Source organism: Oncorhynchus keta, chromosome 14 (genome assembly GCF_023373465.1).
Source record: "Oncorhynchus keta strain PuntledgeMale-10-30-2019 chromosome 14, Oket_V2, whole genome shotgun sequence".
NCBI lineage: Eukaryota > Metazoa > Chordata > Actinopteri > Salmoniformes > Salmonidae > Oncorhynchus > Oncorhynchus keta.
The window spans coordinates 18,542,110-18,560,552 of NC_068434.1; the positions used below are offsets into that span (position 1 = coordinate 18,542,110).

Sequence of the window (18,443 nt, forward strand, 5' to 3'; positions counted from 1 at the left end):
AATTGACTGTTGTTTCTAAACAACTTCAAAGCATGTGAATGCATCCAACTCGTATTTACTCATTCACAACTGGAAATTACCACCTTTCCACTTCCCAGCACGAGTCAAGAAAATGTTTCTGGAATCCATCTTTTTGAAGAAGGCCTTGTGAAGATGTCAGTGAGCCATCGTCATGCTGGACATTTTCCCTCCATTTGACTCCACACAAAAGGACAGATATTTTGGTAGTAGTAAAATTCCCTGTCTTAGGTCAGTTAGGATCACCACTTTATTTTAAGAATGTGAAATGCCAGAATAATAGTAAAGAGAATGATTAATTTCAGCTTTTATTTCTTTCATCACATTCCCAGTGGGTCAGAAGTTTACATACACTCAATTAGTATTTGGTAGCATTGCTTTTAAATTGTTTAACTTGGGTCAAACTTTACGGGTAGCCTTCCAGAAGCTTCCCACAATAAATCGGATGAATTTTGGCCCATTCCTCCTGACAGAGCTGCTGTAACTGAGTTAGGTTTGTAGGCCTCCTTGCTCGCACACGCTTTTTCAGTTCTGCTCACAAATGTTCTATAGGATTGAGGTCAGGGCTTTGTGATGGCCACTCCAATACCTTGACTTTGTTGTCCTTAAGTCATTTTAACCACAACTTCGGAAGTGTGCTTGGGGTCATTGTCCATTTGGAAGACCCATTTACGATCAAGCTTTAACTTCCTGACTGATGTCTTGAGATGTTGCTTCAATAGATCCACATAATTGTTCTGCCTCATGATGCCATCTATTTTGTGAAGTGCACCAGCCCCTCCTGCAGCAAAGCACCCCCACCACATGATGCTGCCACCCCCGTGCTTCACTGTTGGGTTGGTGTTCTTCGGCTTGCAAGCCTCCCCTTTTTTCCTCCAAACATAAAGATGGTCATTATGGCCAAACAGTTCTATTTTTGTTTCATCAGACCAGAGGACATTTCTCCAAAAAGTACAATCTTTGTCCTCATGTGCAGTTGCAAACCGTAGTCTGATTTTTATGGTGGTTTTGGAGCAGTGGCTTCTTCCTTGCTCAGCTGCCTTTCAGGTTATGTCAATATAGGACTCGTTTTACTGTGGATGTAGATACTTTTGGACGTGTTTCCTCCAGCATCTTCACAAGGTCCTTTGCTGTTGTTCTGGGTTCTGTTCTGCGTTCATCTCTAGGAGACAGAACGCGTCTCCTTCCTAAAAGGTATGACCGCTGCGTGTTCCCAAGGTTTTTACAGTTGCATACTGTTATTTGTACAGATGAACGTGATACATTCAGGCATTTGGAAATTGCTTCCAAGGATGAACCAGAATTGTGGAGGACTACCATTTTTTTTCTGAGGTCTTGGCTGATTTCTTTTGATTTTCCCATGATGTCAAGCAAAGAGGCACTGAGTTTGAAGGTAGGCCTTGAAATACATCCACAGGTACACCGCCAATTGACTCAGATTATGTCAATTAGCCTATCAGAAGCGTCTGAAGCCGTGATATAATTTTCTGGAAGCTGTTTAAAGGCACAGTCAACTTAGTGAATGTAAACTTCTGACCCACTGGAATTGTGATACAATGAATTACAAGTGAAATAATCTGTCTGTAAACAATTGTTGGAAAAATTACTAGTAGATGTCCTAACTGACTTGCCAAAACCATAGTTTGTTAATTTAACAAGAAATTTGTGGAATGGTTGAAAACTAGTTTTAATGACTCCAACCTAAGTGTATGTAAACTTTCGACTTCAACTGTATATGTGTAAGGGTTGGATGCGCAGATAGTCTACAAGGTGCAGATAGTCTACAAGGTGCAGATAGTCTACAAGGTGCAGATCTGTCCAGGGAAACAGCTGTTCAACAGTCTGATGGCCTGGTGATAAAAGCTGTCTCGATGCTCCGATACTGCTATCCGGATGGTAGCAGAGTGAACAGTACATGGCTTGGTGACTGAAGTATTTGATAACCTTCCAGGCCTTCCTCAAGGATCACCTTTTGTAGATGTCTTGGAGGGCAGCCCCCAGGGATGGGTTGGGCCGTCTGCACCACCCTCTGTAGAGCCATTCATTTGAGGGTGGTGCAGTTACCATGTCAGGCAGGGATGAAACTGGTCAAGATGCTCTTGATGGTGCAGCTATAAAACTTGTTGAGGATCTGAGGGCCCATGCCACATTTCTTCAGTCGCCTGAGGTTGCAGAGTGGTTGTTGCAACTTCTTCACCTCGGTGTCAGCGTGACTGGTCCATATCAGGTCCTTTGTGATATGCACACCGATGAACTTTAACCTTTTTAGCCTCTCCACTGCAGCCAATTCAATGTCAATAGGGGCGTGCCCCCTCTCCTGCTTCCTGTAGTTTACGATCAGCTCCTTGACTTGCTGATGTTGAGGGAGAGGCTGGCACCACTCTGTCAGGGCTCTAACCTCCTCCTTGTGGGCTGACTCGTTGCCGTCAGTGATTGGGCCCACCAACGTTGTGTCATCGGAAAACTTAATGATGGTGTTGTGCATGGTGGTGTTGTCCGAGTTGTGCATGGCCACGCAGTCGTGGGTGTACAGGGAGTACAGGAGGGGGCTGTGCACGCACCCCCAGGATGCCGTGTTGAGAATAGTCAACGTGGCAAAGGTGTTGTTGCCTACCCTCACCACCTGGGGTCTGCCTTTCAGGAAGTCCAGGACCCAGTTGCAGAGGGAGGTGTTCATACCCAGGGCCTTGGGCTTAGTGACAAGCCTGGAGGGGACGATGGTGTTGAAAGCTGAGCTGTAGTTGACGAACAGCATTCTCACATAGGTATTCCTCTTGTCCAGGTGGGAAGGGACAGCGTGCAGAGCAATGGCGATTGCATCGTGTATCAATCTGTTGGGATGATATGCAAATTGTTATGCGTCCAGGGTGTCCAGTAGGGTGGAGCTGATTTAGTCCTTGATGAGCATCTCAAAGCACTTCATGATGACAGAAGTGAGTGTTACAGGGTGATAGTCATTTAGGCATGTTACCTTTGTTTGCTCGGGTACAGGGAAAGCGGTGGACATCTTGAAGCTTATGGGGATCACAGACTGGGACAGGGAGGGAGAGGTCGAATATGTCCATAAATACTCCAGCCTGCTGTTTAGCGCAAGTTCTAAGGACACGGCTGGGGATGCCATCTGGGCTGGCTGCTTTGAGAGTGTTCACACGATTGAACGTCTTACTCCAGTCTGCTCACAGTCCTCTTCAGCAGCGAGGGCCCTCTTAGGAGTGTCTCGGTTGATTGCCTCGAAGCAAGCATAAAAAGCTTTGAGCTTGTCTTGGAGAAGTAGGCTAATGCATGTTTTCATGTTAATTTGGATGGTGGGATTTACACCTTGTCAGTCTAATCTAGGTGTAGACAATAGAACATAACACATTCAAGTGTTTTAACTTGTAATTAGGCTGCATGAACTTCTAACGCGGTTGCATGGGATTTGTCGAATTATACATTTGGGTGGTTTCGCTGCACCCAATGGCAGTGTCCACGATAAGCTAAATCAAGAAGCTGCTTGTGTCTTTGTTTTCAGTAATGAGAATGTCATTGCCATTGTTATGTAAAGGAGTGCAATAGTATTGCCATTCAAGTGTATCATCACAGTATTACGGTTTATTAAGCATTTACCTGTGTAGCCTAAAGGTGTGAATGGTTTATGCCAGGTGAGGTAGGCCATTTTAGAATGTGCCGTATTTTATAGGTTCCTCATTCATGGAGAGCTGTTTATCTAGGTCGCATGCTATTACTACAGCTTTGCCTTGTAGGCCTACTCAGACATGTTCCCTGAGTTTGAGGATTTTAGCCTTGGTTCTCAGGGTGAGGTCATTTTGCAATTTGTAATTAAGCTGATTGTTTTTGATCACCTTCATCACCTTTATATTTTGTATAACCTACAGTGTGGGGATCCAGTCTTCATCACCTGTATATTTTGTATAACCTACAGTGTGGGGATCCAGTCTTCATCACCTGTATATTTTGTATAACCTACAGTGTGGGGATCCAGTCTTCATCACCTGTATATTTTGTATAACCTACAGTGTGGGGATCCAGTCTTCATCACCTGTATATTTTGTATAACCTACAGTGTGGGGATCCAGTCTTCATCACCTGTATATTTTGTATAACCTACAGTGTGGGGATCCAGTCTTCATCACCTGTATATTTTGTATAACCTACAGTGTGGGGATCCAGTCTTCATCACCTGTATATTTTGTATAACCTACAGTGTGGGGATCCAGTCTTCATCACCTGTATATTTTGTATAACCTACAGTGTGGGGATCCAGTCTTCATCACCTGTATATTTTGTATAACCTACAGTGTGGGGATCCAGTCTTCATCACCTGTATATTTTGTATAACCTACAGTGTGGGGATCCAGTCTTCATCACCTGCGCTGTTAAACACATTGCAAGTTTTTTTGCAGCTGATCCTCTGACTCCAACTCAACTGTTGCTGCTGAATGCCCAATCAGGCTGTTGGGTCCTTAACTGGCCTTGTCTGACTTAATATGAACTGTGTCAGAGGAACTGCCCCCTTCTGTATGGAAGGCCTTGTGTGAGAATGAATAATATGTTGAGTGTTACTGGTACACACAACTTCCTCCATGTTGTCCAATTCTTCTGGAGTGTTGACCTAGCAGCAGAAAGTTCCCAAACAAATGTGAAATTCCCTTGGCACTAAATATATCATTTATGAGATTGCGGTGACACATACTTCGATAAGATCTTCAAGTTTATATTTATATTTATAATTGGAGCTCATTCATCCCTATGTATTTTTGCCATTTTGACAAATAAATTACAGTCTTGTTGTTTTAAAAAGAACCACAATATTCAGGAAATGTAGGCTATTCATTTTATTGAGTTAAACTAATACCTGATAAAATCACCCAAAGCAGCTAGAGGAAAGTTGGATCTTTTCTTTGGCAGCCTGCATCATTACTGTAGGTCATTTCCCCCTTCCTCCAAATGATACATTTCCTCTCTTCAATATTTTGAACAAACCAAATTGGCCTTAGTATCAACTAAATAATATATCCACAGTAAGTCCTTTCACATAAGAATAGCTCAGAAGAGGAGCTTATTTTTATCTGGGTATTTTCCAGTCACAGAAAAATGCAATCTCAAAATCTAATAATATTGAATAATACTCCTACATTTGTATTTTATACATCCCTGAAATCAATCAATGCACTAAAGTACAGATTCATAATATTATATGAGAAGTGATGTGTTGGAAATCTGAGTGTAATATGGATTACAGAAAGTCGAACAGAAAAGGGGGATACTGTTAATATTGATTGGGGTAAAACACCGGGACCCCCTGATGTTTGGGGAATCAATAATTTATCTTGGTGCAAACATATTAGTATTGATCGCGCTGTATTGTCTACATGATTCTGGGCAATGGAAATCCACTAATCTGTTTGGTTTTTAAACGAGGGGATCTCTTTGTCGCCAAGGATATCTTTACACTAATGTATGATAAGGTCCATAGAACAATAGCAATTCGGGAGTTGAATCACCGCAGGAATGAAACAGGATGATATACACACTTTGCCTATAGGGTCTCAGTGTTCAACAGGATATAATTGTATTATGTCTCTCTTCATATAAGGTCTGCAAAGCAAAGAAAGCTCCCCATTCTTCTCTTCTATTGAAGAGTACCACATGCACACATGCAGGCACGCATGAAAATACTTACTGGACTCTTGCCGTCTTGGTTTTGTCTGGGGCTCCCCCCTGTGTGAGGGGGCCAGGCTTTGGAGGCCTGGCCTGGGCTCTCTCTCTCCCTGTTTCTCTCCCAAAAGGAGAGACTGAGCCCCAGAGCCTGGCTGTCTGTCTGTCAGTCTGTCTGGGCTGGGCAGGGTAGAGGAGGAGGAGCAGGAGGAAGAGGAGGGATTGGCTCTCTATTGCAGTGTCGCCTGGTACAGTGTACAGTGCTTGAATGCAGGAGCTGGTAGGGCTACCAGGGAACATGCTGTCCCTCTCCAACAAGGACCTGTCTGGCCTGTCTGCAGACTCTGTCTATACCACGGCCCTGGGTGTGAGAATGTGTTTTCTATTTTAGTGTGTGTGTGTGTGTACAATTTTGTGTAAGAGTGCATGTGTATGTGTGTGTGTGTAAGAGTGCATGTGTATGTGTGTGTGTGTGTAAGAGTGCATGTGTATGTGTGTGTGTGTGTGCACATTTGTGGCAGAGGGAGCGGCTGTGTGTCCGTGCCATGGGTCCAGAGACTGTGGGCTGTGCCAGTGGTGGAACACAAAGCGTTCTGTCGAAGGCAAGGTGACGGGAGAGCAACAGGAAACTCTGCATGGCGTTTCCCCTGAAAACTCCTTTCACTGTGCTTTCTTTCAGATTTTTTTCCTGTTGCTTTATCGTTAAATCATCAACAGCAAATTAAAGTAATTATTGTAATGAACTCACTGACAGACTTATGGAAGGCCAGCTGGATTGATGCTTATTTTTATAATGTCACTACTGGTGTTGTCCGGGCTGAGAGCTACTGATGCACTGTCACCTGATTAATGTGTACTTCTCCTCTTGTCTGTATTCATGTGTCTGTCCATCACTGTGGGTTTGTGTGTTCATGTGTCTGTCCATCACTGTGGGTTTGTGTGTTCATGAGTGACTAAATGTATGGGAGTAAATATTGCATAATGCTGACTTGCATTTTACATGGTACTTGCCAGCATAGAGGCACATAGAGTAGCTGTAATGTGATGTATTACCTTAGGTAACGTGTGTGTGAGTGTGTGCACGTTTGCGTATGTGTGTGTAAGAAGGAGGGAGCGGCGGTGGCGGTGTGCGTTTTCTCTGCCTGTGTGCGCTGTGTGGTGAGAGCTGACTTCAGCGTGTCTGCCCAGCCCTCTGCTCCACACAAGGTTGCTCTGTGTGTGTTCGGCCCTGCAGACAGAAGGGAGGCCGCGGCTCACAATCACCACCAAGCACATACCACATACCGGCCAGGCCGAGCCTGGCTGCCTGGCTTAACACGGACCAACCAGACCCCTCCTCACAAGCACCATTCTGAAGAGAACTGTTGGTTTTCTAAGAGGGTCCCTGTGACATGAGATAATAAAACACAGCATGGAAAGGGAGAGAAAAATAAAGAAGAGAGGGAGATATAAATAAAGGAGCGAGAGAGAGAGAGAGAAAGAGAGATGAACGGGGAGGGAACGGGGGAGTGTGCACACCTCGGTCCAAAAACAATATTTTGACTGAAACTTTAGCCATTCCATCTGGCTCTTTTGAAGGACGGAATATAACTGGTGCCATTGCTAACTTTTTATTCACCATCTACAGTACAGTACTCACGAGATTAAGAGAATGCTACTGGCTTGTTCTTGCCTGTTAACTGTGCGGTAGAAGTGAGTGTGAGACTGTTGCTAAATTGAGGATGTTGACTAACAAAATGTACTAATTTTAAACTTTAAAAAATGCACATAAATATATTTCAGGGAAACATACACCATTTGTAAATGTTTTAACAACTATCAATAGTGAAATAATTAGAAAGAAAAAAATGACATAGAAACAACAACATTCAGACATCAAAATGTAGAGCTATGTTTTCTACAGTTCAAGTGACCTGCTGTTCTCTTTGATGGGCAAAAAAACAGGAAGTATTTTCAGGTGTCCATGGTAACAAAGCAAAGCAATTACCCTTGCTCGCTCCATCTCTATAACCCTCTTTCTTCCTCTCTCCTGCATTCTCTCTCCCCTTTTCTCTCAATTCTCGGGCTGAGCACTCCTTAACAGGAAGCTCTTATTTTCTAATTGTCCAAGAGGCACTCTGCCTTAGGCAGGACATTTCCTCTCTCTCCAGCCCCTTGATGTAGGACATAAATGGACCCATATCGCCACTGTGTATTACTATGGCAAATTCTACCATCGACATGTGTAAGTCTCGGGCATCTGAAACGTATTTCTGACTGTATTCTGACTGTCATATGGATGTGGGATTCATAATACTATTGACAACCAAAAATACATGGAAATGATATAACATGTTATAATCCTAGAACAGTGTTATATAGGCTGTATAACCTACCAGTGTAGTGTTCTTAGCAGCTGTGGTTCCGGTGAAGGCCTGACTGAGTCAGGCTGGGGGCCTCAGGCAGCGTCTCTAAAGTGACGGCCAGGCCAATTGCAGTACCAGCCCCATATCTCTGTTTTAGGGAACACGTCAAAGATAGTAAGCAGAAAAGTAAGAGCGGAGAAATTGAATGACTGCTTGATTAGCTGAATCTCATAAGCTTTCATGAGTAAATTAGACTGAACTCACAATATCAAAATGAAACTTGATTATTATTCACGCTCCAAGTTTTAATTATTGTCGTTAGATAGAACCACCGCATTCAATTAAACCAGAACACTTTCTCTCCTCGTGTCTGTTTTCCTCTTGGAGCGTGTTCATCCTTGACTAAACCTTTGTGGCAGATTCTTTGGTTTGAAAGCCAACAGGAAGTGACATGGTGATGAACTTATGATGCCAATTGAACTTAACTTAAGTACGCACCACATTCAATAGTGTCAAATTAGACCACATTAGATGACTGTACAGTATGATCTTGACTGCCTTTGAAATGGTGCCAACCAATAAATTGTCTCATGGTATCATTTTCGAAGGAGTGTTATTTATAGAATCTGTGAAGACACTTGTGTCTCCCTGGAGAACATTAAGTAGTTCCGTAATGAGTTGAAGAAGTAAAAATATAAAGATACGGGATGCGTGCATATTTCAACAATTTCTTAATTCATTGGACCTGTAAAACGCTAATTGTATTTGATGATATTATTATGCATTCATTCTGTTTAAGACCTTAGACTAGTTAGAGCAACTTCACTCAACATATTGTACAGTCATCCAAAGCTTGTAAAGGTTCCACAGGGTATGAAATGATCTACTTACTCTTAGTGTGCCAGTATCCATGTGTGTACCACTGAATGTGGAAAATCCTGTCTGTGTGAGCATACACAGTTTGACTGCTTTACATGGTAGACTTTACTGTCTGTGTTGACAGAAAGAAACAGACCACATGAAGTGCTCCCCAAACATACACTATGGTAAAGTTCTTTCTTCTAAATGAACCTACATTTTTCCATTCGCCATGTGTACTTCCATATTTCAGAACACAGGATGATATAAATGTACCACATCAACCTACTTCTTGGATGTGCAACTGAGGGGCCAAGCAAAACGCTAGAGCGTGTATGTCTGTCAAGTCATTCTACTTCATGGGTTATTGACATTCTCACAGGGAGAATCAGTCACTCTTTCACGCTTTGTTTATCCTCTTCTCCTTGGTCAGATGGGCCAACAACCAGTACAGTATGTACAGTATATGCGTAATAATAATTACATTATGTTTTAGTGAATGTAGAATAATTACTTAGGCAAGTGGCTAAAAGAAAACAGGGAACGACAATAAACAACTACAGAAGTTCCACTCTCTAAGAACTCAATAAATCAGGGCTCTCCTGGCAAGAAGCTGAAGCCATCTAAATGAAAAGAGCTATCCCATCCCAAGAAGCTGAAGCCATCTAAATGAAAAGAGCTATCCCATCCCAAGAAGCTGAAGCCATCTAAATGAAAAGAGCTATCCCATCCCAATAAGCTGAAGCCCTCTAAATGAAAAGAGCTATCCCATCCCAAGAAGCTGAAGCCATCTAAATGAAAAGAGCTATCCCATCCCAAGGAGCTGAAGCCCTCTAAATGAAAAGCGCTATCCCATCCCAAGAAGCGGAAGCCATCTAAATGAAAAGCACTATCCCATCCCAAGGAGCTGAAGCCATCTAAATGAAAAGCGCTATCCCATCCCAAGGAGCTGAAGCCCTCTAAATGAAAAGCGCTATCCCATCCCAAGAAGCTGAAGCCCTCTAAATGAAAAGAGCTATCCCATCCCAAGAAGCTGAAGCCCTCTAAATGAAAAGCGCTATCCCATCCCAAGGAGCTGAAGCCATCTAAATGAAAAGCGCTATCCCATCCCAAGGAGCTGAAGCCATCTAAATGAAAAGCGCTATCCCATCCCAAGAAGCTGAAGCCCTCTAAATGAAAAGAGCTATCCCATCCCAAGAAGCTGAAGCCCTCTAAATGAAAAGCGCTATCCCATCCCAAGGAGCTGAATCCATCTAAATGAAAAGAGCTATCCCATCCCAAGGAGCTGAAGCCCTCTAAATGAAAAGAGCTATCCCATCCCAAGGAGCTGAAGCCATCTAAATGAAAAGAGCTATCCCATCCCAAGAAGCCAAGAGGACTACTAAGTCCAGGACTTGAGAAAGACCTCACCATCCATGACAGATAGTATGACTCTGCAGACAGATGTCTACAATATACTTATTTAGAGAATATGATGACAAAAGAAAACGGATCCATTTTGTCAAATGAAAGTACCGCAAGCTACAGAAACCATGGAGAGTTCTTTGCCGCCTTGGGAAAACAAAGTCTCAGACCAGAGGTTTAGGGTGTTGGCTCTACTGTCAACTTTATTTAACATGATATAAGACAACTCACAATATGGACCACATAGATAGCCAAACTGACTATGTCAAGGGAAAAAGTGAGATGTCAGTTGTTTTTCTTTAGCAAATATGACTGCCACGAATGTAATGAACAAAAATATAAACGCAACATGTAAACGGTTTGTCCCATGTGTCATATATCCCCAAAAGTTTACATATGCACAAAAGTTTATTTTTTTCAGATGTTGTGCACAAATGTGTTTACATCCCTGTTAGTGAGCATTCTCCTTTGCCAAGATAATCCATCCACCTGACAGATTTGGCATATCAAGAAGCTGATTAAACAGCATGATCATTACACAGGTGCACCTTGTGATGGGGACAAATAAAGGCCACTCTAAAGTGTGCAGTTGTCACACAACACAATGCCACAGATGTCTCAAGGTTTGAGGGAATGTGCAATTGGCATGCTGACTGTAGGAATGTTCTACAGAGCTATTGCCCGCGAATTAAATTATAATTTCTCTCCCGTAAACTGTCTCCAATGTTGTTTTCGAAAATTTGGCTGTACATCCAACCGGCCTCACAAACGCAGACCACCTGTAACCATGTCGGCCCAGGACCTCCACTTCCGGCTTCTTCACCTGCAGGATCATCTGAGACCAGCCACCTGGACAGTTGATGAAGCTGAGGAGTATGTATTTCTGTAATAAAGCCCTTCTGTGGGGAAAAACAAATCCTGATTAGCTGAGCCTGGCTCCCCAGTGGGTGGGCCTGCCTCCCAAGTGGGTGAGCCTATGCCCTCCCAGGTCCACCCATGGCTGTGCCTGTAATGAATACTCAGGGAGAAAAAGGTGTAGATTCACGAGCAGAGCACGCAGATGTTGATTAAGTCTTTGCAGAAGGCAGGAATCGTGGTCACAGGCAATGGTCAACCACAGGTTCAGTGGAGCAAAAAAGTATTTAGTCAGCCACCAATTGTGAAAGTTCTCCCACTTAAAAAGATGAGAGAGGCCTGTAATTTTCATCATAGGTACACTTCAACTATGACAGACAAAAATGAGAATTTCTTTCTCCAGAAAATCACATTGTATGATTTTTAATGAATTTTGATTTCCTTACATCAACTGTAACTCATTAAAATCGTTGAAATTGTTGCATGAGAGGTTTTATTTTTGTCCAGTATAATTTAACAAGGTCATTCCAATTACACCTAGGTGTTTGACATGAGTATATTGCAAAGGTGAATTTCAACAACAGTAAAAACTGTATCATAATAAAGCTTTGAGGAATCATGTACAATGTTAGCCTTTCTATTCACCTTCAGACAACTAAACAGATCAAGACATCAATCCAATGTGCCTCATTTTTCTTGTTCTTAGTTCGGTCTTAGAACAAAGTGGTGTGTTTCATAACCATCTACATTAGGAGGTGTCTGGTTTCCTCCATCAGGTCCTGTAATGGCAACAGTGGCGAAATCTTGTTGATGAAACTCCGCTCATTTTCCTTCCGACTTAAAGCACTCCTAGACGTAGAGCTACATGAAAGAAGTCACAAAAACACACTGCACACGCATGCATTCATGTGCACACACACACACACACACACACAGTGACTCCACGGTTGTCCTGAAGCCCTGTCAAGAGCAGTAATCATTTTAAAGTGTTCCCTCGGAAGCCACACGCCCTGCACGCTTAACTGCACCGAATTTAAATGTCTACCATTCAGCCTTATGCCATCTTCAATTACACCTTTCCACCCCAGCATTTGTGTAATTTTCGAATCTTGCTGAGAAGAGGATCTCCGACAGAGCAACCGGCAAAGTAACAGCAGAGAACCCTGCCGACACGTGACAAATTAAAGCGTCAAGCCGCAGTAGCAAAACACAGGACCCCAAAGCTGAAGTCGCTCATCCCATAGAACACTGTAGTCCTATACTGGTGCTAATTGTAACCTTTAGAGTCATTAGATTCTAAGGGAACTGTTAAAATGAAACAAGGGGCCCTCTGTCCCAAATGTTGTTACACTAATTACACAATAATACATCTTACTGCAGTATGTATATATATATATATATATATATATATATATATATATGTATGTATTATTTTTTACACAAATTGAATTGTGTAAAATAAAAAAATTAAAATGCATTCTACCTTTCTTTGCTTTCACAAACACATGAAAAGCATCTTAAGTTCCTAGTTAAATTTTTCAAATGTATAATTAAATGGTTATCATGTCATCTCACCTGCCGTGGAACGTGTTAGAATTGCAAACGGAATGTGTTAATTCACTGTGAGATTTCCCGTAATGGGAGTAGCTTTGGCAGTAGTTTTAGTTTAGTGGTTCCTGTAAAAGCTTGTGTCTTTGTATTGATTTTTCCGTCATTTCTGAAGTCCGCTACCTATTTTTGCGAGTGGAGAGACTGAGCATGAAAAAGCAGATTGAAAGGGCAGCATTGGGCCCGGATTGGGTTCTGTTGCATGGTGGAGGGTCAGAGCAGATGGATCAGGAGTGCCATTACACACCCTGTGGGGGTTAGCCATTACTGTGTGGTAGGTTAAAGTGCCCACCACTCAAAGAGTAAAAAGAGAATGAGGAGAAAACAGGCGAAAATCACAGTCACAGGGTGGTTGTTAAGGTTACAGCCTCTGGGGCTACAGAGAGGATTTGTAAAATTAAATTATTTTTAAAGGTAGAAATTCCTTCTTAATTGTGCAGTCTTAAATTGAAGCTTGACTCGCACTAAGGTTGCCTTTGTCCACCTCTCAGGAGCTTTCTCTTTGGAACCCGGAGTGTCTACCCTGTGAAATGGACAATACATTTTGAAGCATTCAGTCAGATTCACTACACTATAGGCCTACAGCACATAACCAGACAGAGTACAGCATATCACCCAGCTACAATGACCACATCAATCTGTGTACAACCAAAGCCGCGGAAATTAGGGGAAACTGAAAAATCATTGACCCCCCCAGTCGACAAAATAATTCTCAGCCATCCCCACCATCCAACTACTTCACGCGGCCGGGTATGTGACCAATAAACGTTGATTTGATTTGACCAGGGTCTCTCTCTTAACAGAGGTCTATCTGATTGTCTGGTAAGGAGCGTGGCCAGGAGAGTGTTTTTAGGCTGCTACTCCAGGAACAGAAATAAGAGATCAATTGGATTCTAAGGCAGTTACTCTGCTACACTGATTCACTTGCTCACCACATGTGGTGGTCCACAATTGCCTTCTCTCTCTCTCTCTCTCTCTCTCTCTCTCTCTCTCTCTCTCTCTCTCTCTCTCTCTCTCTCTCTCTCTCTCTCTCTCTCTCTCTCTCTCTCACACACACGTGCATGCACACTAACTCACATGCACGCACATGTAACAGTATAACTTTAGACCGTCCCCTCGCCCATACCCGGGCGCGAACCAGGGACCCTTTTCACACATCAACAACAGTCACCCATGAAGCATCGTTACCCATCGCTCCACAAAAGCCACGGCCCTTGCAGAGCAAGGGGAACTACTACTTCAAGGTCTCAGAGCAAGTGACGTCACCGATTGAAACGCTATTTAGCGCGAACACCGCTAACTAGCTAGCCATTTCACATCCGTTACACACACATGCACAAACGCACACATATACGTGTGTTTTTGTGTGTGCACGCAAGCTTGCATGTGTGTGTTTGTGCATGTGTGCGTCTGTGTGCACACTGTCTTACATAACTGACTTTGTGGGGACACAAAATTGAGTCCCATTCAAAATCCTATTTTCCCTAACCCCTAACCCTAACCCTAAAACTAACCCTAGCTCCTAACCCTAGCTCCTAATTTGAACCCTAACACTAATTCTAACCTTAACCATAAACCCCCAAGAAATAGCATTTGACCTTGTGGGGACTAATAAAATGTTCCCAGTTGGTAAAATTTTTGATTGTTTACTATTCTTATAAAGTATAGTTAAACATATCCACACTCGTTACTAACTAATGTGATTCTTAATTTCTGTTGCAGTCATACAGCTTTGGATTGTAACTTTCAGTCATTATACTTCTAAGGGAACTGTTAAAATGAAACATGCCCTCAGTTCCGACCAATCCATCAGCTCTCAAAATGATCCCACGCCTGAGCTAGGAGATCTCAGACGCCTTTGTTTTCCCTCAAATTAGGACAAGCGTTTGCACGTTTATGTTGCTAATGATCTGATTAAGAAAATAATACAGAATATCAGGATTTTATTTTGATCTCATGCATATTCATATAATTTGTCACCTCAGATAAGACAAAGAATTTTTCTTCAATGAGTCGGACGGGAGGGATATAATACAGACACCCGGACGGGAGGGATATACTACAGACACCCGGACGGGAGGGATATAATACAGACACCCGGACGGGAGGGATATAATACAGACACCCGGACGGGAGGGATATACTACAGACACCCGGACGGGAGGGATATAATACAGACACCCGGACGGGAGGGATATAATACAGACACCCGGACGGGAGGGATATAATACAGACACCCGGACGGGAGGGATATAATACAGACACCCGGACGGGAGGGATATACTACAGACACCCGGACGGGAGGGATATACTACAGACACCCGGACGGGAGGGATATATACGGGAGGGATATACAGACACCCGGACGGGAGGGATATACTACAGACACCCGGACGGGAGGGATATACTACAGACACCCGGACGGGAGGGATATACTACAGACACCCGGACGGGAGGGATATAATACAGACACCCGGACGGGAGGGATATACTACAGACACCCGGACGGGAGGGATATAATACAGACACCCGGACGGGAGGGATATACTACAGACACCCGGACGGGAGGGATATAATACAGACACCCGGACGGGAGGGATATACTACAGACACCCGGACGGGAGGGATATAATACAGACACCCGGACGGGAGGGATATACTACAGACACCCGGACGGGAGGGATATACTACAGACACCCGGACGGGAGGGATATAATACAGACACCCGGACGGGAGGGATATACTACAGACACCCGGACGGGAGGGATATACTACAGACACCCGGACGGGAGGGATATACTACAGACACCCGGACGGGAGGGATATAATACATACACCCGGACGGGAGGGATATACTACAGACACCCGGACGGGAGGGATATACTACAGACACCCGGACGGGAGGGATATACTACAGACACCCGGACGGGAGGGATATACTACAGACACCCGGACGGGAGGGATATACTACAGACACCCGGACGGGAGGGATATACTACAGACACCCGGACGGGAGGGATATACTACAGACACCCGGACGGGAGGGATATAATACAGACACCCGGACGGGAGGGATACAGACACCCGGACGGGAGGGATATACAGACACCCGGACGGGAGGGATATAATACAGACACCCGGACGGGAGGGATATACTACAGACACCCGGACGGGAGGGATATAATACAGACACCCGGACGGGAGGGATATAATACAGACACCCGGACGGGAGGGATATACTACAGACACCCGGACGGGAGGGATATACTACAGACACCCGGACGGGAGGGATATAATACAGACACCCGGACAGGAGGGATATAATACAGACACCCGGACGGGAGGGATATAATACAGACACCCGGACGGGAGGGATATAATACAGACACCCGGACGGGAGGGATATAATACAGACACCCGGACGGGAGGGATATACTACAGACACCCGGACGGGAGGGATATACTACAGACACCCGGACGGGAGGGATATACTACAGACACCCGGACGGGAGGGATATACTACAGACACCCGGACGGGAGGGATATACTACAGACACCCGGACGGGAGGGATATAATACAGACACCCGGACGGGAGGGATATACTACAGACACCCGGACGGGAGGGATATACTACAGACACCCGGACGGGAGGGATATAATACAGACACCCGGACGGGAGGGATATAATACAGACACCCGGACGGGAGGGATATAATACAGACACCCGGACGGGAGGGATATAATACAGACACCCGGACGGGAGGGATATACTACAGACACCCGGACGGGAGGGATATACTACAGACACCCGGACGGGAGGGATATACTACAGACACCCGGACGGGAGGGATATACTACAGACACCCGGACGGGAGGGATATACTACAGACACCCGGACGGGAGGGATATACTACAGACACCCGGACGGGAGGGATATACTACAGACACCCGGACGGGAGGGATATACTACAGACACCCGGACGGGAGGGATATACTACAGACACCCGGACGGGAGGGATATAATACAGACACCCGGACGGGAGGGATATACTACAGACACCCGGACGGGAGGGATATAATACAGACACCCGGACGGGAGGGATATACTACAGACACCCGGACGGGAGGGATATACTACAGACACCCGGACGGGAGGGATATACTACAGACACCCGGACGGGAGGGATATACTACAGACACCCGGACGGGAGGGATATAATACAGACACCCGGACGGGAGGGATATAATACAGACACCCGGACGGGAGGGATATACTACAGACACCCGGACGGGAGGGATATAATACAGACACCCGGACGGGAGGGATATACTACAGACACCCGGACGGGAGGGATATAATACAGACACCCGGACGGGAGGGATATAATACAGACACCCGGACGGGAGGGATATAATACAGACACCCGGACGGGAGGGATATAATACAGACACCCGGACGGGAGGGATATACTACAGACACCCGGACTGGAGGGATATAATACAGACACCCGGACGGGAGGGATATAATACAGACACCCGGACGGGAGGGACATAATACAGACACCCGGACGGGAGGGATATAATACAGACACCCGGACGGGAGGGATATAATACAGACACCCGGACGGGAGGGATATACTACAGACACCCGGACGGGAGGGATATAATACAGACACCCGGACGGGAGGGATATACTACAGACACCCGGACGGGAGGGATATAATACAGACACCCGGACGGGAGGGATATAATACAGACACCCGGACGGGAGGGATATAATACAGACACCCGGACGGGAGGGATATACTACAGACACCCGGACGGGAGGGATATAATACAGACACCCGGACGGGAGGGATATAATACAGACACCCGGACGGGAGGGATATAATACAGACACCCGGACGGGAGGGATATAATACAGACACCCGGACGGGAGGGATATAATACAGACACCCGGACGGGAGGGATATAATACAGACACCCGGACGGGAGGGATATACTACAGACACCCGGACGGGAGGGATATACTACAGACACCCGGACGGGAGGGATATAATACAGACACCCGGACGGGAGGGATATAATACAGACACCCGGACGGGAGGGATATAATACAGACACCCGGACGGGAGGGATATAATACAGACACCCGGACGGGAGGGATATAATACAGACACCCGGACGGGAGGGATATACTACAGACACCCGGACGGGAGGGAGGGATATAATACAGACACCCGGACGGGAGGGATATAATACAGACACCCGGACGGGAGGGATATAATACAGACACCCGGACGGGAGGGATATAATACAGACACCCGGACGGGAGGGATATAATACAGACACCCGGACGGGAGGGATATAATACAGACACCCGGACGGGAGGGATATAATACAGACACCCGGACGGGAGGGATATACTACAGACACCCGGACGGGAGGGATATACTACAGACACCCGGACGGGAGGGATATACTACAGACACCCGAGCAGGCCCAGATCCCCATCATTTGTTAGAGAAGGAAACAGAGATTCTTGCGGGAAAAGATCAGAGTGCCTTGTGAGGATCAGGCAACGAGTGGCTAATCTGCCTTTTCCTTCCGCCCTGCTAGCTAACTTTCAATTGCTGGAGAATAAATGGGACGAACTGAAAGCACGTATATCCTACCAACGGGACAATAAAAATGGT

At 45.1% G+C, this 18,443-nt stretch overlaps 1 protein-coding gene across 1 annotated transcript in view; it reads right to left on the reverse strand.

The window, feature by feature from the left end:
* Positions 1 to 5,720, reverse strand: part of LOC118394027 (myocyte-specific enhancer factor 2C-like) — a 126,601-nt gene extending 120,881 nt beyond the window's left edge. The window contains exon 1 of the mRNA XM_052461222.1: positions 5,702 to 5,720. The gene's annotated coding sequence lies outside the window, so the exon portion shown is untranslated. The remainder of the gene's footprint in view (positions 1 to 5,701) is intronic.
* Positions 5,721 to 18,443: the final 12,723 nt, after the last annotated feature.